Below are 24,419 nucleotides of genomic sequence, written 5' to 3'. Positions count from 1 at the left end.
TACCTAGACAAAGAGAAAATAACTCTTATAAAACTGAACAAAGAAGTATGTAGAAGAAGTGGTGTAAAACAGGAGTAAGAAGATATCTGGCAGGCCTTTGTAAGCTGAATCCATCCGTCTTATTCCATTGCAAGTCAACGGTATACTCCCGACAAACAGGCCACTCTTGGTGAGAGCAACTTCCTATGCCACTACTATGATGGCTTTATCTCCACAGACAGGGTCAGCTCTGTCACAATATATTACAATCTAAAAAGTATGAGTGTAATATTAAACGATTCCTTTAATAAAAACAAAAAAACAAAAAAGTAATCTAAAACGACAAGCTTTTACCCCCTTTCTTTAGTTACATTTCTCGCAGTTATAATCGACTAACTTCTTTACAAGTTTTAGTTTTACTAAAGGTTTAATTTCCAGACCAGCACACATTTGGGCCGTGAAAGTTTGAAATTGGGTCACGAATGTATTATTGATTCTTGTACTGTCTTAGATTCATGCTTTTTATAGCATGTACTACTAGAATTCATGTACCAATCATTCCTAAGATATTTTTTCCTTGTTCAAAACGCCTGTTTAAAAATGGATTCACACCTAGTGGAAAAAATCCTATGCTTTTTTTTATAGTTGCTATAATTAAAAATAAATACAGAAATCGGCTTGTCAAATTGAGGTTCTCATAAAATAAATTCACAGAGCACGAATAAACAAAACGATAGAAGACCCGAGAAATAGAAATATCTGTTATAGACAATAAAATAAAATAAAATAGTAATAATTAATTTTTTAATACCTAGAATATTTTATTGTATAAAATTCATTAAAAAAATCATAAATTAGGATTAAATTCTATCTTAAATACTTACGAAATTTTAAAGAATAAGTAGTAATAAATTGAAAAAGGAGGCGTGGTAAACAAATCTTAAGAACAGTTCGCATAATTTCTCATTTTATTAAAATGAAAAGGAGGTTACATTCGAAAAAAATTGGGAAATTTTTCCAGTTAACAGATTATTTTTCTTACTTTGAATATTGCAAAAAAAATTTATTTCATTTAACAATTTTATAGGTTGAAGCAATTACTATGTAATAAGCAATTTTTAATAAAGACTGATTATGTCAATTACAGAACACCACTTAAATGGATTTTTCTTATTAAGTTAATGGATTGGTGTAATTGATTTACAAGTTTTTTTTTTTAAGTGGCCAGAATCATTTTGGAATTAATGCAAAAACCCAGTAATTAGATTCAGCGTAAGATCTCAAAATTGGATGCCCTAGAATATAATCATTTTTGAAATGATCTTTCATGTATTAATTTTAGCAATTTTATTTTCAAAATTCTAAATAATAATATTAACTGCCCTGAACTTTTATCATTGTTAAATTTTCACGGGCCAACAAACAGTACTAGACAAAAACAAGTGTTTTCTAAAGTGTGCCATGGTACTAATTATCGTAAGTTCAGTTATTTTCCAAGAGTTGCGGATCAAGTTAATCATCTACCCGCTGATTTTGATATATTCAACACCAACATGATCGAGTTGAAACGTTTGTTAAATAGCTGATTTTGCGGTGATTGGTACTGGGGAAAACTTACCGGTTATTTGTGATATTATTAAGATTTATTAATTGAGTAAAGTTTCTATTTTTAAAGTATATTTTATAGTACATATTTTGAAGTATTTTTATCTATTAAGTAAATTATGTGTATATATTATTTCTATTTTATTTTTATTTCTATTCTACGATATATATTTGTATAAATGTATGATATATGTATATTCTATAATTATTATATATTGAGTTATTATTAAATGTTATTTTAAATTATATTTCTTTGTAACTGGGTGATTGTCCGTCTTGTAAATAAATAAATAAATTGTTAATTCTTAGAAGTACCGGAATTTAGTTGTAGTAGTGCTCAATAGAGAGCATATAAATGCATTTCTTCGCATAGTTGCTGGATTGCCAGATGGGGCATTTTTAATCCCATTATTTCTTTCTACTTATGACTGTAGTTAGTATTTCCTGTGTGGTTGTAACTTAGGTTCCCCTTACAAATTATTACTTGTTTTTATCAGTTATGCTTGGGGCTTGGAATGTGTAGCGTGTACAGTTGAACATCTTTTCATGATGGTTGCTTTGCAAACTCTGTCAGTCTTCGCTGTTTTGAACATAATTGACTTCTGTATTACTACATACTTGATTTAATCGGCGAACTGAAGCTTGTATCTGATTAAAGTAATTAGCCGCTTCTCTACTTGTACCTATCAAAAGGTAAGGCCATTTGCCTTCACTTTTTCATCTGTTTGTTGTTTTGTTTTGTTAGTTATTGTATTTATATTTATATTCCTTTGCTGCAAAAGTTATTTCATTTAATCTATTCGGGAATATTGAACATATTTTGAGCTGCCTAAAAGGAAAAAATGGCGTTAAATGAGTTTGGACTACTCACTTCTTCAGGGACCAGAGCAAGCTTTGCCCATGTTACACTTTTACCAAACGAGTTATACTGACTGGAATGGAAACTTCAAGTTAATGAATTAAGTAAGATCTTAAAACCTTACAATTTGATAACCATATGTAAAATTTAATCTTTATAAATCTGCAAGTAACTTTGTTAGAGTACTTATTTATTTTCAGTTTTATTGCCGTGTAATATAATTTGAAGGTTAAAAGCATTTTTACTAGGGGGTACTTTATCTTTAATGTAAATAGAGCATACATTTAAATTGAAAATGTAATCTTAATGATCAAATGATTGCCAGTGAAAATGGAAATCGCTCAATTTGAATAAAGCTAAGTAATTGGTAATGAATTTAAGAGTAAAAGGGAAGGAGGTAAATCCTTGGTAATGATGGTAGACAGAAGTAGAGGAGGTAGTGTGAAAGTGCTGGTTTAGGTGAGGCAGTGTACTAGTAAATGATGATGCAGGAAACCAAATGGACATGCGAGAGGAACAGGGCCAGTGTAAGAGTGTACCAGAAGGGTGGACGTATCCCTGGTAACCCCTAATTGGAAACTAACCTGTAACATGAATCAATACTCCGGAGGCTGTACACAGCTCCAGATGTAAAGGCAAATTTTTAATTAAATTTAACTAGTCTATTATTATCTACGAAGGTCCTTCATTTTTTTTTTTTTTGCTTTACCTTCTTTTTTGTTTTGTGGGTGTATTAGTTTTTAAAATATTAAAAAGTATTTTTTTATTGCATATTTTGTATTAATATTACAAACATTCAACTTTTTTTTAAAGAAAATGTTCATAGAAATGAATGATTTAATAATTTATTGTCAACATTATTATTGGTTAAAGTTGGGTAATTTTATTTTTAAGAGGAGCATTTATATGGGGACTAGATTTTTGCCGCTCTAATTGGAACTAATTACAGGTTGAATGATTCGAGAATGTGGTTTGAAAAAATGAGAAGGTTATTTGAGGGTTTGCAAAATAAGGAATAATAAAAGAAGATTAAAGTTGTTACAAATATAAGTGGCCAATCTTTACATGATTTAGATGCTATTAAATTATTGAGAAATTGGTAGTGAAGTTTTAGATTTTAGAAGCTTGAGAATGTATTCTTTAAGTGGTAAGTGGTAAGAAATATGTCAACAGTTACGAGCAGATGTTAGGTTGAAAAAGATTGAATTATACTGAAATCTGCTGGGGATAATTAAAGTAATAAAAAAACACTAATTAAATAACGAGTATGTTACCAAAACCGTAAAATACTAGGATGAGAATTATAGTAAGAGATTGATATTGTAATGATTGTAGCAATAAGAATGATGAATTTGCTAGAGCTAAGTTTGTGGATTATCGAACAGTTTGTTGATTGCAATCAATTTAGTATTTAGTCCTAAGATGTGATATGAGATAGATGTGATATAGATTGTTGATTCACTATCTACGATTGTTCTCTGTTACAAATTAGTTCAGAATCTCCAAATAAGAAAGCAGGCAGCTTTGGTCTTGAGAAAGAGGGTAATTCCGTTAAGCTAGTGTTAAGGTGAAGGTTTTTACTTACTTTCAAAAGTAAAAGTATAAAGTATTAGCTTTGTTTCTGGTTCCATCCATTATAAAATCAATAAGTTAAAGATAACTTGAGGTACTATTTAGTATTATCGAACAGTGTGTTGATTGCAATCAATTTAGTATTTAGTACTAAGATGTGACACGAGATAGATGTGATGTAGATTGTTGATTCACTATCTACGATTGTTCTCTGTTACAAATTAGTTCAGAATCTAATGTAAATGTCAGAGGAGCATGTGTAAATAAGAAAGCAGGTAGCATTGATCTTAAGAAAGAGGGTAATTCCATTATGCTTGTGTTAAGGTGAAGGTTTTTCACTTACTTACAAAAGTAAAAGTTTAAAGTATTAGTTTTGTTTCTGGTTCCATCCATTATATAATCAATAAGTTAAAGATAACATGAGGTACCTACTATTTAAACGGAATCGTAATTCAATAATTATTTTTTACCTTTAGATCAGGACGAAACTTCTGGGTTCCAGTCCAGCTGAATGCCAGTTGATTCCTTTTTTTTTAGTAGCCTATTAGAGGAAATAGGCAATGTTTTCTACAAAGAGAATACACATTGAGGAAGCCGGGCATTATTGTTTCTATGAAGTGAAAGTTGTTCTTAAAGAAAAACTAAGGAAATTAATTTTCCCGAACTAACTAACTGTGACAGGCCATTGAGTAAGTAGTTTTAACCTACTAGAATACAAGAAGTTTAAGAAAACTTTGAGAAACTTACTTAAATTAAAAAGAGAAATCTTTCCATTTAATCACAACTTATAATTGAAGGACATCCAAGCAAAAGACGATGGTATCTTTTGAGATTCTTTGATATATATTATACATATTTCTTATTTCGGCTTCACTATAAACATATTTCTTTCTGGCGAAGGAGGACTCCAAACCATGTGCATCTGGTGCAAACCTGCGTACTGAACTTTATAAATTTTGACTGTTCCGCCAGTTAAAATGCTGCTCTACAATTCTCTTTGTAAGCCAAGGTCTGCAATCTTTTATTACCCATTAGCATACTAAATTCTTGTAAAATTGTATCCAAATTAATCTACTGAACATACTTCTTTCATGAACCGCAGCCATTCTATAGCATCCCAGTTGATGAAACCATCGCCCGGGCCCTCTAAGGGGATTCCAGGTAGCACACCATTCACTGAGTCAATAATCCACTCTCTCCAGTGCGGTCTAAGATATTTTGTGGTACACACTGTACAAATTACAAGAATCGGGATTGGTTTTAATTCAAATCCTTTTCTGTCCAAGGTAGCCCCTGGAATGGCAGAAGAACAGTTAAGGATAACTAAGTAGGAAGTCCTGAGAGGATATAACCTCCATAAACAATGGTTATGTAGCCAGTAATCAACTCGAAAACCGATAAAGAATGAAATTCATGCATAAATGCTAAATTCGTATCTTAGAAAATGAAAATTTTTGGTTTGTTTAATAAATTATCATTTATCAGTACAATTATGTTGAAATGCTACTTCTCAAAATTAATTTTTTTTACTAAAAGTATGATCAATTTTCATGAGTAGTTAGTAGAGCAAGTTCTGTGCTATTGGTTTTGTGAAAGTCGTAATAAAAATGAAATAAAAACGCCCAGGTAATCCACAATTTGGATCATTCCATTTTCTTGAAACTCAGCAGTTTTAACAACTCATTTAATCCTGGTTAGAATTGTCCAAATGATAGGAAACTTTATTTTACTAGAAGTAAAGAAAAATAGAATGTGAGATTGAATTGTTTTTATTATTATTTTGATTGTAATTTGTTCCTATGTAATTCTATTTTATGTATAATAGCAATTTTTCATAAGTATCCTTAGAAGTCAAGAACCAGAGGTCCGTGATCGATATTAACAATTTCTGATCCACTAGAAAAAGGAAGAATTAAATAATGTTAAAGAGATCTTATTTTTGGAATACATAATCCTCCTTATTGAAGAATTTGAAAGCCACAAATAATTCCTATAAATAGTAAGTTTTGCCTTTCATTTAATTATCTGAAAGAAATCTATTTAGGTATTAAGGCAGAAAATTGAGGCACCACAGTAGCCGAGCGGTTAGAAGCGTTGCCCACAAAACTAAGATGTACTTGTGGTTCTGGGTTCGATTCCCCCGGTCTAGGCCTTGGATTTTATTTTTAATGATAAATAAAAGAAATTTACAGTAAAGTAAGTTTGCTAGTTGCTTTCTTCCGCGACACCTACGTAATTTGGTAGTTGGATGTAAAAGTCCGCATGTAAAATAGGCATTACTTTACTTCACTTGTACAATTTAAAATTGTCAATATTGTGATATTTATAGTCACAACTGTCTTTTTTGTTTGTTTTTTTAATGAAAGACCTTTTACAATTTAAAATTGTCAATATTGTGATATTTATAGTTACAACTGTCTTTTTTGTTTGTTCTTTTAATGACAGTCCTTTTACAATTTAAAATTGTCAATATTGTGATATTTATAGTTACAACTGTCTTTTTTGTTTGTTCTTTTAATGAAAGTCCTTTTACAATTTAAAATTGTCAATATTGTGATATTTATAGTCACAACTGTCTTTTTTGTTTGTTTTTTTAATGAAAGACCTTTTACAATTTAAAATTGTCAATATTGTGATATTTATAGTTACAACTGTCTTTTTTGTTTGTTCTTTTAATGAAAGTCCTTTTACAATTTAAAATTGTCAATATTGTGATATTTATAGTTACAACTGTCTTTTTTGTTTGTTCTTTTAATGAAAGTCCTTTTACAATTTAAAATTGTCAATATTGTGATATTTATAGTTACAACTGTCTTTTTTGTTTGTTTTTTTAATGAAAGTCCTTTTACAATTTAAAATTGTCAATATTGTGATATTTATAGTTACAACTGTCTTTTTTGTTTGTTTTTTTTAATGAAAGTCCTTTTATATTATAAATTTTGCGTGTTAAAAACCTAATGGAGTGAAATTTTGATAAGCATAAAATTGGTTAGCCATACGATTGTGTATACTTTAATTAAATTATGATAATTAGTGAAGCAATGATAATCATGGTTTATTGTTTATCAAGCTGACGTAACTGTGCGGCAAGAGATGGAAGCAGTTGGTTGGACGATTAATGTTGATTGTCGTTTAGCATGTGTGTGTGTATGTATGTGATATTTACAGTTGAATGGATGACTGGGTTAACATTTGATTCAAGAGGCGTTTCCATATGATGTTTCAAACATTTCATTCTACTTAGTCGATTATTATCACTTAGTAATTTACTAATCAATCTTGCCCATATCACATCATTCCATCTGTATTACTGTTATCAAATATTACCAATCTTATTTGTTTGATACAACTGAAGCTTTGTTTTTCTTTCATTTCTTCAATAAGATAGATGTTGTTGCAGTTGTACTTTGGCTGTACATGAGCTTGTCTTTTATGAAGGTATGTCTGCTATTAAAGCGCCAGCCCAATAATATTCAACGACAGTGTTTGAAGTGAGGATGAATTTATTGTAACACCAGAACACCTCTTAAAGATGTACCGACGTCATGTCCTCCTTAATTGAACATTCACTGATTAAATCAGCTCCCTAAATTCTATGGAGATAATGGAGAAAATCAAGGCCAGTGATGAGCCTGAAGCTAGTGGGTGGCCGTGGTAACAGCTCTTGGTAAGTTCAATCGAATTATTTTCTTTGAATCAAGAAAGACAGCCGAACGCTTGTCATTACAGTACAGTGCCTTCTGATTGCCTTAAAAGAAAAACTTTTCTTGCTAGTAGCTTTAGGCATTCAGCACTAAATCCGCTCACGTTCCCTGACGTTCAAGTGACGAAACTCATTCATTGCAATTCCACCTTCTAACCAGTCTTAGTAATGTCAGCTAGTTCCTGACGCATTTGAAATTTTTTAATTGCCAACTCAAGGTAAATGTAAGTAATCGCAATAAATTGCAGCTATTGATTTTGGATTATTCTGCTTTTGATTTTGGATTATTCTTCTTTTGATTTGGATTATTCTGCTTTTGATTTTGGATTATTCTGCTTTTGATTTGGATTATTCTTCTTTTGATTTGGATTATTCTTCTTTTGATTTTGGATTATTCTGATTTTGATTTTGGATTATCCTGCTTTTGATTTTGGATTATTCTGCTTTTGATTTGGATTATTCTGCTTTTGATTTGGATTATTCTGCTTTTGATTTGGATTATTCTGCTTTTGATTTTGGATTATTCTGCTTTTGATTTTGGATTATCCTGCTTTTGATTTTGGATTATTCTGCTTTTGATTTTGGTTTATGCTCCTTTTGATTTTGGATTATTATTTTTATTTAAATAATGTAAACATTAGGTGCGCAATAATTCATTGTAAACAAAAAGGGGCGAAGGAACAGAAAGTTTTGAAACTATTGCTTTGTTCCTCATAAAGAGCGGCTGTTTTCCGCGAACCAAAAAATTAATATTGCTCCCATTCTGTTAGAAAACCTGAAACCCAAACTCATTTTCACTTTTATAAGTTATGAATCCCATAACTAGTTAAAATCAAAGATAGGCATGTAAATCTCAAGATCGATGAGGCTGAGGTTAATAACTTCGTAGCAACTGACCTGAATAATGAGGTCTAGCGAGCACATTTCCTATAGACTCTCATTTTTTACCACATTGATTTTTTTCCCCTCAACAAATTTGTTGAGGCCATAGCAAATTTCAGGGATCCACAAAATAATTGTGAGATTTAAGACTCTACAAAGCTTACAATTAGTTACCTTTATATTTTTATATTTTCCTAGATTTCACCTGTAATATCCGTTTTTGTGTCTCGTTATGTGTGTGTGTTTTTGTTTCTTCAATTGGCGATTGTGTGGCCAGCATAACTTAAAAGTGGTAAAATCCCAAAAAGTGCAAATGCAAAATTTTTTAATCGATGCTAACATTGGGACACTGAGTTTTGAAATAAATTCAGCTAACCTGAAATGCCACTTGATTGGATCAATTATCTAGTTTTTGTGATTTCCACAGAAATGGCAGTTTCAAAATGGCAATTCGTAAAAACCATTTCAACTTAAAACGAGTTTTTCTGGTGAAAACTTTTAAATAAAAAACCACAGGACACTCTCTTGTCTTTATCTTTATTTCAGATATCTTTCTTTTTTAATGAAAGAATATTTGCTACAACTGGCCCTTTTATTAAATTTAATTTAAATTAATTAAAACACAAAGTGAACATCTTTTTCAATTGAATAAATCAAGCCCCTTTATTACAGTTTTTGTTCATTAATAAACCCTTGTTAAATCTTTGTTCTTCTTTATTCGCAGTTTTTCGTTTTAAGTGCGCATATATTTCTTAATTCTTTTAATTACTTTATCCTTCTTTTACTACTGGACCTCACCCAAAAAATCAAGCTTATATATAATTTGTTTGATTAAAAGTAATAATCATTTCCTTGAAATCATATTAAGACTTTCGTAGAATGCATTAACTTAAGGTATTGAACATTCTCTAATTTTCATCTAATCTTTTCTTTTACTGTTCTACTTCTTCCTGGAAGGGATTGTCCATATCCTAGGGGGACAAATTCTTTTATTAATGCTGTTCAAAGAAGAGAGAAGACAGGAATAAAATTATTTATATTAAAATTATATAACTTCCCTTTCTTTATTTGACTTTCTTTTTTGTCTACTTTATCCCATGAAATACATTTTCTCTTAGAAACTAAAATACGAAATAGCTGGAGTAAAATAAATAAATAAATCTCAATTTAAAATTAAAAACGAGTAACCAACAATACATTTTAATAAAACCCTCTATCTGTCTTTTATAAAACTTTTGTGTACTGAATATATTTACGCTCGTGTAATGTTCTCAACAAAAGAAATAATACAAATTTGATGTAGAGAAAATACATGAAAAATGAAACAAATGTTAGACGACAGTAAACTTGCTCGTTCGTGACAAATTTCTATCTTTTACCTTCCCACACAAATCATAAATATTTTATATTAAGAAAAATACACTGCTCCACAAAAAAAGTGGCGCATTTTAAAAATGCGTTATTTTTTTTTTCTCTGTAACTTTTTTATTCTACATTTTATTTTAGTTAGCAAATATAAGAAGTATAAAGTTACGGGAGGGCTAAAATTAAATAAAAAATGATCTAAAAGAAATAGAAACCTTTAATTTAACGAAAAAGTACTTCTCAGCAAAAAATGAGTTTAGAAAAAAAAATGTATTTCTTCCGATTAAAAAAGAGAAAAAGAATTTTAGTAACGTGTATTGCTCGCATTATTGCATCCAATCTCCTCGGCATACTCCTTATTAAATTTCTCACGAAATCTTGTGTTAATTCCTCCCATATCTCCACCAGAGCACCTCGCAACTCTTCTAAGCTCCTGGGAGGATTATTTCTCCATCTTAATCGCCTACCCAGCTCATCCCAAAGATGTTCAATTGGATTTAAATCCGGGCTGCGTGCTGGTCACCTCAGAATACGAATGCCAGTATCGTGGAGATATTGAACAACACAGGCGGCAGAGTGTGGTCGGGCATTATCTTGCATAAAAATAAAATTTTCCCCAATAAATGGTGCATAGGGTATCACATATTGCTGCAAAATTTCCCTCACATACAAATCTGCATTCAAGATTGCCCTGTTGAACACGTGGAGCTCAGTATAAGCCCCCATAGAAATCCCAGCCCACACCATCACTGAACCACCTCCGAATGGTAGCCTACCAGAAATATTGCACGGAGCGTAACGCTCCCCAGGCCTTCGGTAAACTCGTCGCCTCCCATCAGGTGCGTAGAGAGCAAAACGGGGCTCATCTGAAAAGAGAACGTTTTTCCAGTCGTTCTCAGACCAGTTGCGGTGTTCCCTAGCGAACTCTATTCGGGCTCTCCGATGGTCTACGGTGAGCAATGGTCCTATGGCTTGCTTCCTAGAGCGTAAATTCATTTCAGCGAGCCTTCTTCGTATATTTTCGGCACTGACTGAAACTCCACGAACAGTAAGCAGTGTTTGAGCTGTTTCAGAAGCAGTTGATGTACGATTTCTCTGAGTGTGAATTCTAATAAATCGGTCATCAAGTGCTTCTGTGGCTCTTGGTCGACCCGAACCTTGTCTGCGAGTGCAGAGGCCTGTCTCCAGGTAACGATGGATGGCTCTACGGACGGTGGTCTCAGGCAACCCTAACGTTCGTGCTGCGTACCGCTGACTCCGTCCATCCTCAACTAATGCAATAATACGGGCACTTGCACTGCAGTAATCACCATTTTCTGAGAGTTTGCAATGCTTTCAGCTTGAAAAAAGTCGAAACGCAACTGTAGAGGTCAATAAATTTATTTACTGTTGAGGTAAAGTTCACGTTGTTGTTTACACAAAAAGACCGAAGGGAATTAAACGAGGAATTGCTTCTCAATTTACAAGAAACTTTGGGTCTTGATTCGAATAATTGTTCCCTGACAGTTTATGAAAATAATTAAAACTAATAATCTTTCCCCAAAATGTGATAAAACAAAAAATAAACGCTTTTTTCAAAGTGCGCCACTTTTTTTGTGGAGCAGTTTATGTATAAAACCTTTATATTAAATTTTACAAAAGTTTTATTTAAAAAAGCAAACAATTATTTAAACACTAATTCTGATATATTGTGTTTTGAAAAAACTTGATATTCTTTCGTAAATGTAAAAAGAGAAATTATAGATCCCCGAATCTCTTACCTCAATATTAACGTCATATTGACGAGGAAATTTATTGCAAAGAATTGGAAGAACGTTAAGGAATTTAGGAATCCAAATATGAGGGGCACTACTTATGTTTTGAGCCTTGGCAACACTGAGTCACGTTTCCACTTGAAAGTTTGATATTTTTGACCATAACCTTCTTCAGAACGTTTTGTTATTTGAGCACGATCTGTGTTGTTTACAGTCACTTGAAAATTGTGTCTCAGCGAAAAAATGGAATTAACTCGTGAAAATTTACGTGCAATGATTTATTACGACTTTCGACGTGGATTATCAAGACAGGAGTGCATCGATTAAACTTACTTCCACTTTTGGCGATAAAGCCCCCCTCCTTTGCCACTGTTAAACGCTGGTATAACGAATTCAGTCGTGGTCTTCGTTCGCTCACCGACGAAAGACGTCGTCCAAAATCAGTTGTTGAGTCAGCAAACATTGATGCTGTGCAAAAACTAATAATGCAAGATCGTCATGTGATATACTGTGAGATTGAGGCAACCTTAGGCATTAGTTCCACCAGCATATATAAAATATTGCATGATCATTTAGCCGGGAAAAAGGGTTGTTCTCGTTGGATCCCACAAAATCTGACAAAATCTCAAAAAGATGCTCGTGTCGATTGGTGCAAACAAATGCTTAAGAAATACAATGGCAGTGCTTCTAAAAGACACACGTCTTTTATGTCTTATACACATAAGATTGTAACAGGTGACGAATCATGGATATATGCGTATGAGCTGGAAACTAAACAGCAGTCGACTGTATGGGTGTTTCAAGATGAACCAAACCTAACAAAAGTTGTTCGCGCTCGAAGCACTTCGAAACAAATGGTCGCCTGTTTTAGAACGGTCAATTCTGAATTGTACACAACCATTTGTTTGCCGGAAGTCTTCGATGAAATAAGTAAAACAAACAAGCGCCGTCAGATCATTCTTCATCAAGACAATGCCAGCTGTCACACATCTCGCGTCTAACAACCGACTATTTGAACACTCAAAAAATCGAATTAATAGGTCATCCGCCGTACAGTCCTGATTGGGCACCAAATGACTTCTTTTTGTTTCCGAACGTCAAGAATAAATTACGTGGACAACGATTTTCGTCGGCAGAAGAAGCCATTGATGCATTCAAAAACCATGTTTTGGAGGTGTCTCAAGTGGAATGGAAAAAAATGCTTTGACAAGTGGTTCGAATGCAAGCAGAAGTGTATGGTAGATCATAAAGGAGAATATTTTGAAAAACAATAAAGCCATTTTCAATGAAAAATTACTGTTTTTTTTTTATTATTAGGCTCAAAATATAAATAGTGCCCCTCGTATTAGATGTTTGGTTTTTAAAACTAGGAAATAGTAACTCGTTCTCCGTTTTTAGATAGAATGTATTTTGAGTCTTTGATAATTTAAAATGAAGTTGAAAGCCATTCAAGTTGGACAACTAATTTTAACATTTTATATTAGTATTCTTTGTCTAATAGCATTCCAAATTTCTTGATTTCAGTTAGCTATTGTGAAAAGCCTAATGCTATTGAATGAAAATGAATACCTAACATCTGGCAATATTGGGTCCATTTTAGGTTCTCAGCATGCTAGTCTGTGCAGATGTTCAGATTGGGTAAATCGGCCCACCCATTCTATTCACTAAGTTTAACCACTAGACAAAATCTAGTTACATTCCTCTACTTCTTTGCCTCACTGATCTCCAAGTAACGAATCTCTTCACTGTCTACCTCTCTCTTTAAACGTGCTGTACTTCTACAACGATTGAACAGAAATTAGATTGAAACGCTTGCATTTTACTACACATCTACTTTTCTTTTTTCCTAGCGATTCCGATTGACTTAACTTTTTTCTTTTTTTTTTCTTGCAACGAAAGCGAATATCATTATTTTCTTCAATTTATTTATACATGATAAAAAATGTTTAAGGAAATCTTGATTGAACTGATTTTTGTGGTGAAAGAAATTCATCAGGTTACATTGATAAAGTTAACAGCTAATGTTGCTGACTCGATGAGCAAAACCTTTTATGCTGGTTGAGCAGGTCGGACTGCTCAGGTTTTGGTGGCAGATTATGCGAGGCTGCTAGTTCTGGGATGCTGTCCATTGAACGTTTTGTTTACCTTGAGGAAGATGCACTGCTTCATATTCTCGGTCACTGGATTCGTTCAGTGGGTCTTGAAGATCTCTTCAGTAGGTTATATTCAGGCTTCTCTATTAGGATAATGAAAATATTGATCTTTTTTTATGTAAACAGAGAATAAGATCCTCATACTGTGAAAATGCACTGCTTCATATTCTCGGTCAGTGGATTCGTTCAGTGAGTTTGAAGATCCCTTCAGTAGGTTATATTCAGGCCTCTCTATTAGGATAATGAAAATATTGATCTTTTTTTATGTAAACAGAGTACAAGATCCTCATACTGTGAAAATGCACTGCTTCATATTCTCGGTCAGTGGATTCGTTCAGTGAGTCTTGAAGATCCCTTCAGTAGGTTATATTCAGGCCTCTCTATTAGGATAATGAAAATATTGATCTTTTTTTATGTAAACAGAGTACTAGATCCTTTATAAATGTGAATCACTATATAAAATATCACGAGGCTCGTAAAACGAGCTAAAATAAAACGTAGACGTTTTAAGACGTCTTGTTGTCAAGAAGAGTTCTAGAAGAAAGATTTCTGAGCTAGACGATTTATTTGTGATTGCAGGTTGAAGTTTCCTGTATCGTGTTTTGGCGACTTGGTTTTAAGATCCTTCGCCCACCAATTGTAACAAAAAAAAAAAGTTGGTCGATATTCAGAACTTCACCATTACTAAACAGATGGTTTACAAGTTTAAAGAAGAAAATTCATATCGTTTTACTTCCATCCTATTGCAGTTATGTAAATATTTATTTCCTTTAAGATTTCTGTAGTTAGATGTTTCCACCTACAGATATTTCAAAGAACTTTTGAACACAAAATGAAGTTTGGTCGTAGAAATTTGCATTTGTCTATGTAAAAGAGTATATAAAAGTACTTTACCACCGGTGGTAAGACGCAGTCATATTTATTTAATGCGTTGAAAACATAAATATTTTATGACAAATTTAATTCTGTAAAATATATTTCTACCAAAAAAATGAGGCTTTATGCAAAATGGAGTAAAGAACAAAACACATAAGTTTATTTAATTAAAACTGTCCGGTAGGACAGTTGTATAAGGATTGATCGTCAAAAAGTGCACGAAAAAGCGTAACGTTAAAAAACACCCAACTTTGACAATTTTTTTCTCTTTTTCTATAAAAGATAAAATTCCCAAATTTTCTTTAAAATATAGGGCAAACCCTCCTTTATAACTGTAATTTTTTTGCAACCCCCCAGACCTAATAGATTTCGAGAAAAAAGTTGCCGAAAATGAGCAAAAACGGCATTTTCAGAAATTGTTGTTGTTCTTGTTCTTCTTCTTCTTCTTCTTGTTGTTGTTACCTTTTTTGTAAACTACGTAGCGCCTAAACGCGAGAACCGATTTTCATGAATGAGGTGACATTCGATTCGGAATTTTATGTAGATGTGCCTTTTGGGGGTCTCGACGCTGTACACCGAATGGGAGAGGAGTTAGCCCCCTTTATGTAAGGCCCCCTTCAAAATTATTATTACTAATTACTCTGTAAATCTTAGCCCGATTTTGATAAAATTTGGTAGGATGATAGAATTAGGGCTCCCCTACGTAACATTAAAGCGGCGATCTGCTCTTACACTAGTTAAGGGGAAGTATAGCAATCGTTTCAAATTATCGACAAGTGAACTGATTTTCATGAATGAAGTGTCATTCGAATCGAAATTTTGTACAGATTTGCACTTTAAAAGTCTCGTCGCTACGCCTCATATGGAGGGGAGTTTGCCCCACCCAAGTATGGCCGTTTCTAAAACTATTATTACCAATATTTCTATAACGCTTTGTCCGATTTTGATAAAATTTAGCACGAAGAAGTGATTAAAGCTCCTCTACATGGCTGTGAAGTGCCATCATGCTCTTACACCTACTAAGAGGAAGTACTGAAATCGTTAAAATTATCAATGGGTGAACCTATTTACATTAATGAATTGTCGTTCGATTCAAAATCTTTGCCTCTTTGCCTTTTAGGGAGAAGTACTGTAATCGCCCGTTTATTTTTCTTACTCCTCTTAAAAGGAAGGTCTGAAATTGCAGTTTAAATTTGCTTTTTACGTACAAATACCTTCCTATTTTATATAAAAAGGCTTTCTCAAAAAAATTGTTATTGAGGATGGTTTGGGGACCGCAACTATAATCATTCTTTAAAAAGATCTCTCCAGTGGTAGTTACGGTTCCTACTTAACACCTTATCAGGTTATAATGATAGAATTGCTTATTCCTAATTTAAAAAAAACAGTAAAGCAGATATGTAACTTAGCAAAATAGACAAAAATGAAAATCTATCCAAAAGGTACAAAAATCTCCTTAACAAAAACTTACAGTTTAAAAAGTTAAGTATAAGGGTTGATTAAGCGCCAAAAGGTACACAAATCAGCTAGTACCCAACATTTCATTCAAGCTTAGTTGATATAATTTAAGTAATTTTGCTGCATTAACTTTTCCTTCACATTTTTTAGAATTTATTAGATGTCACAGACCCTTATGCTGGCCATTTTCATCTACAAAATATTTGTTCAAGTAGCACTGTAGATTGACTTTAATATCTATTAATCTATAATAATCAAACTATTAATTACAGGTTAAAAAGAAAACGGTATAAAAAATAAAAAAAATTACGAGGCTACAAAATTTAAAAACTTTTTTAAAAAAATGCTTACACCAACATACATCAATGATCTCGATTATTTTATTTTTAATAAAAATCGTCGGTTTAAGTTCATTCTTCGATTAAAGTAATTGTTATTTTATGAAGTAGTCAAACGTTTATAATAATAGGTAATAATTATCTGGCTCTATCGCAAATAATATAGTTTTCTTCAATCACACTCTCAATGTAGCTGTTCTTCTCACAATGTTATATATATGTTATGTAATATAAAATAAATAAGTATTGCATACTTTTAGGACAGCTAATTATTCCAGTATTTTACTATAAGTAAAATTAAATTACAATTGAGAAATGAATAATTGTTGTTGAATAATCTACTTGTTATTAACTGTGTGTTATTTGTGCTCACGAATATTTCGGTAAGACGAATTCAAGTCTGAAATATTGTTTTAAATCCTCCGTGATTCAAATTTAAACAGTAGCCGACTCTAACTTTGTCTTTTTCTACTTTAACATGCATGTATAAGATGTGACAACTTCAGAATAAAGGGCATATTAAAGATAAATCAGAAGAATAATTTGGAATAGAGTTAAAATAAAGTACCTATTTAAAAACGAAGATATAATATACATTTTATCATAATTATAACCAAATAATATTATGAACGAACTGGCCAGCATAAGGGTCTGTGACATCTAATAAATTCTAAAAAATGTGAAGGAAAAGTTAATGCAGCAAAATTACTTAAATTATATCAACTAAGCTTGAATGAAATGTTGGGTACTAGCTGATTTGTGTACCTTTTGGCGCTTAATCAACCCTTATACTTAACTTTTTAAACTGTAAGTTTTTGTTAAGGAGATTGTTATATATACAACAATTAATAATTACATTTAATAATGGATTTTGTTAAAGCAAGTTTAGGACGGCTATTTTGGGCAATCGCTGCAAAACGTCATTGCACTTATAGTTTTTTCTCTTGCTACTGCAGTACCGAATTTCTTTACATTTTGTTTGTAGCAAGAAATGCAACGTTGTCTTGCTGTCCTCGCTTTGCCCTCTTTCTTTTTGATTCCGTGGCGTCTTCTACAGATTGTCGCAGTTTCTGAAGACGAGTTTTTATTTACATCCTCTAGTTATTTACATACCACAAGTGGTACACGATGTGATAGCTACTTCTAAACAAGAGAACTACTTATCTATTGATGATGATGTAATGAAAGATAGTGTGATAAAATATCAAATGGCCTGAAAGACAAGTCAGGCAAAAATGGCTTGGCACGGAACGTGTTCGTGCGTTACCGCTCAGCAGAGACATATTTTGTTATAAAACTTGATTTTCGGTCTTGGGCTCAGATTTAATGTAATATAGTTTTATCATGTACAAGGATCATATTTGCTGTCCAGTCAGTTTACAGCACCCTTCCGTTAGTCATTGATTAATACTCATTCCGATCTGTCAATTTTGATATCAAAATTTAATGTGATGGATCGTTCATTGCTAGATTCTTCCATTACGGCATATTTTCCTCCGAAGATAGTAGCTTAATGGCGGAATCGACGAAGAGTATAGAGCCAATCATGTTTTGAAAAATCAATGGTTTTAAATATGATTTTCCTTAATTAAAGAAAACAGACGTATCAATAAAATCATATTTTGAATTTATACTTTATATGCTTAGAAGAACGATCAGCAACGGTCAGACAAGCATGGCGCAGAATGGGATTGGCTTTTGTCCTAAGATGGGCCAATTTTCCTTAATTTTTATTTTAAGACAAAAAATTTGAATTATATATATTCTTTTAATATAAGTCAGCTTTACCAATAATTAATAAAGTTTATTATAACTGCATATAAACGGGGTTAAAATTAAAAAACAACCTCTTCAAGCTTCTGACTTATTTTCGAGGTCGCCATTTGTAATGTTTACATGAACGGTTAAAACGCCCCATAGTCCATTCCACTTGGGTTTTCGATCGCAATGCTCGCTAGCAAGTGGAACGGGCAAAATCGTGGTCGTTGTGATCGCTTAGTGGAACGCACCCTAAGAGAAAATAGGCAGAATGATTTTTAAACTGTTTTCAAGGATAATCTACTTGTTATCTTCTAGGTAGGTTATATTTAGTTAGCACTCATACAAAATTGACTTTTATTTTTCCACCGAATACATGCGCTTATGTTATTTGATCGTAATATTTAACGCGTAGAAAAGAGAAGCATAAATGTATATAGAAAGCAACTCCAGGAGCTGGGCCCTTAAGTGGTAGAGAAGGGTTTGGTAGGAAATAGAAATTACTTGAACAAACATTTCGTTCATATTGCAGTGTAAACAAGCACTTAGTGGCCACTCATATTTAATGTTCTTTACTATTGATTCATTTCGTTTCTTTATATAAATATATCTTGATAGATACAACAAATACTTTAGCTGTTTGATATTTACATAGAGTTGTTCACCGCTTTTTGTGTTTGATCTGTTCACAGTGTTTGTGTAAAGGTTAGCAATGAGACAAGTGCTTTTATAATGATCTCTACATTTTCTGAACCTGCTATTTTCATCTCTTGTGATAATTATTCAAAATATTGATCCAAATTACATAATTCCTGCTTATTAGCACTTAATTCTTCTTTAAGCACTTCTTTTATTTTCAACATGTTAAATCTTAAGCAAAATATGTATATCCTAATATGTTTTTTCTTTTAATCAGAAGTCAGAGTGGATGATCTCATGTTTCATCATGATTACAGGGCGAAATTTTCAAAGAAAGATGAACAACCAATAGATAACCTTAATCCTTAATAAAAAAAAAAGCTTTTGACTTTCTGAAATCCTGTAATCTACGATTCAACAATAAATTCTATCTACAATGAAGAGTTCAAATAGTATCCTGATATGTTATTTTTGCAATAACTTCAGAGCTGCAACAATATTTCAGTCTATTAAGGTTAACCAAGTAGAAGAAGATCTTTTGGGTAGACTTACCTGGTCTTAAGTTAGTTTGTTTAAGGCCAAATCCCCCGGGGAAGAACATTTGTTTCCTTTGCTCGCTGATGTTCCACCCGCATCTGATATTTCCCTCATCTTGGGCCCATTAATGAATATGGGACAAAGCAGTTTTTCTTTCGAGTGGGCGACACTTTGATTAGACGAGAAAGATTATCATTATGTGTCTCTGAGGACGTAGGTACACATTTAGTTAAGTGAGGTACCTAATTATTAACTCATTAGGTATTTCCTTAACTAAGAACTTTTTGGTTCGCTACACTATTATATTATTTATTTATTTATTTACAAGCTTACAGGTAAATACCTTTAGCTGGGAGTTGTAACAATATTGCACAAGAAAATAGAATAATATTACATTAATATAGCTGTAAAGTAAAGGAAATGAAACTATTCTTTATGAGTTACAAAATTGGAAAACTAAAACATAACTCATTGTCATACATGAGTGAAAAATAACTTAATTAGTTAGACATAATTTACTCAACAGTTATGAAAGAACTTCTGAGCTTCAGAGCTAGGTACATAAAACTGTAAATTTCATTAATTTGGTTCACACTATTTATATCTAACAACTTGAGAAACTTATCTTTTAAAGAATCATTTGAAGAATGGTACGAGTTAAGAAAATGAGTTCTAATAGGTAAAAGTGAGGTACATTCAAAAAGGAAAAATGAACAACTGAATCAGGAGAAAAAGAATTACAAATGAGGCAAAGATTGTTTTCATCAAATTCATAATAGCTACACTATTATATAAATATAAACCATTAATAATTCAGCGCAATTAATTCCTTCCAAAAATCCTGGTAAAAAAAATCTAAAAATATTTATTTAATAATGGGGATCCTCATCGTCCAAAGGAAAGTAGACACAATAAATAACCGAGTACAATATAGTGAAGCGAATATTTATCGTATCAATATTTCATGAATTATACATTATACAATTTTGTATTACAACCATTTATGGAACAGTTTACATATTACATCAGTGTAATATGATTACTATATTTCAGAACAAATGGTATAGTTATATGTAATAACAGTCTCTAGAGATATCTGGTGGCTACTTTACGAGATGGCCCCCCAAACTTCTCAATTTGATTCCGATTCTATTTATTCTGAAATTCAATTACATTAATAGTTTATGCGACCATTATAATATTTGATCCTTACCCATGATTAAAAATCGAAACGTTATTTGAAATAATTGTTTACAGAATAAAATAGAATAGAATTTATTTGTTTTAAGAGCTACACTGTTTACAAATGGGTATGGTTATAATTTGTACACACAAAACTGGAAAATAAAAATAAATTTTGCAATAATTATCAAAGAAAATATACAAAACTGGGGAAAAAGGAGAGAGAAATAAAAAAATTCAATAATATTAAAGAAAATAGTATTCCTTCATGTTAAACCTAACATGTCAACATAAGATAATCAATTTTACATTTTGTTTAAGTTTGGGAGGTCAGAGTTACTGTATTACTGTATTATTGATAAATGAATAATAATAATGACAATAATAGTATAAACATACAAATTATCAATATGTAACTTATTATGACAATATTAGTTGACGAATTTTCAAAGCTTCTAATGCAAAATAATAAATATCATTTATTTTCTCTTTAGAATTAACTATTAATATATTATGCAAATTTGTAAGATTAGGGAAATTTTTATCAATATACTGATATATGCTCCTAGGATCGTTATACATATAGCACATTCCATTAAAAAATGCAATACATTTTCGGGTCTACATGAGTTACAAATCAGGAATATTTCTGAACTATTTAACTTAAAATGTTCATTATTAAGGTAAAAAGAAGGTGAATCAAAATTATAAATAAGGGAGATACCTGTGGTAAGTGCATTAGATTATCAACCATTTTCAACAAAGTTTGTAAATTTTCCTATTTCTGTAAGTAAATACTCGTGAGGTTACAATTGAAAGGTACATGTTACTTTCTTAGTTTTTCAAAAAACAAGCTCATAAATAGCTTGTATTTTCATAAAGAATCTTTCACAAAAAATATTAACTCCATTTTGCTGAAATGTAAGTACATTGTTTACAAAAAACAAGGGAAGGGAACAAGTAATAATAGAACGGAACAGCCTATGGATGAAATCTGTAACCTTGAGCTTGTCCGTCGTTAAGGGCAACCCAGATATTGCTGCTCTTGACTTGACTTGTATTTTATTCTTACCTTTTTCTTCACCTTGTTTGAAAATATATTATTTTCTCCTTTTGTACAACTGTCGTCGGATATTACTGGTACATTTTCTCCTGTAAGGACAGATATGTCATCTATCTTTAGTTATTTTATGATTTGTATTATGAGAAAAAGGATGTGATGTTTCCAAATTTACCTTGTAACATAACTTGCCTGAGGTTCTTGGCTTTCTCATGCTTTTGAAGAGGGAGAATCACACTCTAACGAATATAGCTTCAGATAACAGCCGAACCTTAGAGCATTTCGCTTACATCATCAGCTACATTTGAAGGCTCTATCTGTATGATGTAAGTGAACAAAATTGCCAACAAATTTACATTAGCAGAACTAATACTATGCTTTAATCTTTATTTGTTTTACAATTAAGAACATAAACACACATATAGAAATACGGTAATAAAACAAGAGTAATAAAATGGTTCCCTTGTCTTTGTACATTACCGTCTAGTTTGAATTTCACATCAAATTATCTTGACCAATTTAACAAGTATTAGAAGAAGTTAATGAACATCATTTTGTATTAGTTTGGTTCAGTTCACATTACAGGACTGTTTAAATTTATAGAAGGGATTATGCTTTTTTTATTATTTTTTTTACAGGATTTGGTTTTTAGAATTAAGATCGTTACTTCTTCCATTATAGGCAGAATATTGTTATCGTTATACCTAATTCAGTCCTCTGTGAGAGTAAACACCAATGAAACGATGTACTAATCTTATTTCAAGTTAAGTATGGGAGCACAATGTATTACTGGAATGGATTTTTAAAATGGCCAACATTCGAAATGAAGAAATCAGGATATTGTGGGTGTGGGGTGATCAAAATAACTCCATTTTGTTTGAATGTAACGGAATGCTTTTAAGAATAATTAGTGTAAAGAGCCTTTTTTTTTGTGGGTGTGGCTGTTATTTGATTAGTGACAAAAGATAATCGGAAAGAGTCCCCCTTCAGTTTCCCAGAAGATGGGAAAATGGGAAAGAAGTTGCCAAAGATTGGTTTGATAAGGTTCAAAAGAGAACTGAGGGTAAACGATGTGATTTGTGATAAGCTGATTGAAGTGACCAAGTGAAAGGTCTCAGAATAGAGCAAAGAAGAATCTATCTTTTAAAAAGAAAGAGAATTTGATTTCAAGATAGTTGCTAATGAAATATAACAATTGCAGAAGTTGTCTGACAATATGGTTGATACGTAAGTCTTGATAATAATGTCGTACTTGGTGGGAGCTTTGAATAAGACAAAGTTTGTTAACACTGCTGAACTTATCTCAGAAAATAATTTAACAAGAGTGCACTTTTAAGTAAAATAAAGCTAAATATTAATTGTCGCTAAGAAGAACACGTAAGATGTAAGATAAAACAACTTTTCTTATTGTTCTTTGATTGAATTCGCTAGTACTAGGAGGATCTGTTAGCTATTTCCTTTTTACCCTTTATAGTTTCCCTTTTGAATTACTTTATAGGAACATAACTAAGCAAGCGTTGACCAACTCGTCAAGGTTGGACATAAAGGGGGTCAAGGCTGGAAGGGCCAGAGCCGAAAATAAGTACACCAATGGAAACAACCCTAAAGCTGAAGATGAAGTAAACCCTGTTGAAGAGGAATAGATGAACATTCAAAGGATACATACAGTATGGCGGTTGTTGCTCTTTCTTCTTTTCCAGCAGATGAGATACACTCTCTTATATGTAACCTGCAAACAAATGAGCTAAACACAACTAAGAAGGTTATAGAAGCGAAGCTTCAGATGTTTGGCGGGAAAAGGCGATGGCGTGGAAGATAAAATTAACCGCCAACAGAATGTTGAGTACGACCAAACAAATAACATTGTTAACATTTCCGAAGTTCTTTCAAAAATTTGCGTTATATTAATACTGAACTATTCTCAAAATATATGAGATAATAAAACTTATTTATACTAAAAGCTTATTTATTTATTTGATGTCTAATGTGCTTTTATAATGTATCAAGAAACAGCAAACTTCTATGCAAAAAACTAAATAATTACTTTTGCCAACAAATAGCCAAAATAAAAAATATTCAAAAAAGGCGTAATTAGGTCGCAGCTACTGCAGAATTATGGGTAAAAAACTGTAGATGAAGTATTGATACGTAAAAAAAACCGTTAGCTTTTGACAATTTAGAAACACAATTGGCTTTCCCAATCGACAATTTGGTGCGGTTTTTTATCTTTGTTTACGATCTTCTCCATTTTTAATGGACTAGTCATGGTTGGATTATAGTTACGTTATTTGTAAAGAGTTTCTTTCTAGTTATAACAAAAATGGATGGTTATTAGAAGAAGCAAACTAGAAAGGAAATCCCAAAATTCCAATAAAGAGATTGTTTCAACCAGATACTCTGATTAAACAATAGTTGAAATTGCATAAAAGAGTGCTTTAAATGAAATGCACAATACTCGAATATTTTTTGTGTGGGAATTTCGCTCAAATGAAATTGTTCATTTCGCTCTTTTTTCTGCTTTTGTTTTTGTTTTATGGTAGTATGGAATTAGAAGCAGACTTTTTTTTTTGTTGAGGCTGTAGCGGAAATAGCGGCTTAAATAGCGCAAGATGATGTAAGTGGTGGAAGAGTGGCTATTATGATCGTGATGAGCGGTAATTTTGTAACGGCTTAGTTGTCAAGCACAGTGTTACCTCCAG

The 24,419-nt window shown here is 32.0% G+C and overlaps 1 protein-coding gene and 2 long non-coding RNA genes across 27 annotated transcripts in view; 2 read left to right on the top strand and 1 right to left on the bottom strand.

Annotated features, from left to right (window-relative positions):
- Positions 1-24,419, top strand: part of mmd (disintegrin and metalloproteinase domain-containing protein mind-meld) — a 374,487-nt gene that overhangs the window by 185,960 nt on the left and 164,108 nt on the right. The gene's annotated exons all lie outside the window — the stretch shown is intronic.
- Positions 1,872-19,681, top strand: LOC141447170 (uncharacterized). 6 transcript variants are annotated; one of them, XR_012454185.1, is made up of 5 exons: positions 1,872-2,277; positions 2,367-2,547; positions 4,492-4,704; positions 5,302-7,682; positions 14,452-14,911. It is a non-coding gene; the product is annotated as an uncharacterized lncRNA (long non-coding RNA). The 6 variants fall into 6 exon arrangements; XR_012454183.1 differs by having other exon boundaries at positions 1,873-2,277; positions 4,916-7,682; XR_012454182.1 differs by adding an exon at positions 2,935-3,072 and having other exon boundaries at positions 1,873-2,277; positions 4,492-7,682.
- LOC141447169 (uncharacterized) lies at positions 20,902-23,522 on the bottom strand. The gene is made up of 3 exons (XR_012454179.1): positions 23,383-23,522; positions 21,896-22,033; positions 20,902-21,812 (listed from the first exon to the last, which is right to left on the bottom strand). It is a non-coding gene; the product is annotated as an uncharacterized lncRNA (long non-coding RNA).

This window comes from Rhodnius prolixus, unplaced genomic scaffold (genome assembly GCF_049639745.1).
Source record: "Rhodnius prolixus isolate KJV_2025 unplaced genomic scaffold, Rpr scaffold_7, whole genome shotgun sequence".
In the NCBI taxonomy this organism is placed as follows: domain Eukaryota; kingdom Metazoa; phylum Arthropoda; class Insecta; order Hemiptera; family Reduviidae; genus Rhodnius; species Rhodnius prolixus.
The sequence above is the reverse complement of the archived record's forward strand: the minus strand, read 5'-3'. Positions and strand labels throughout refer to the sequence as shown.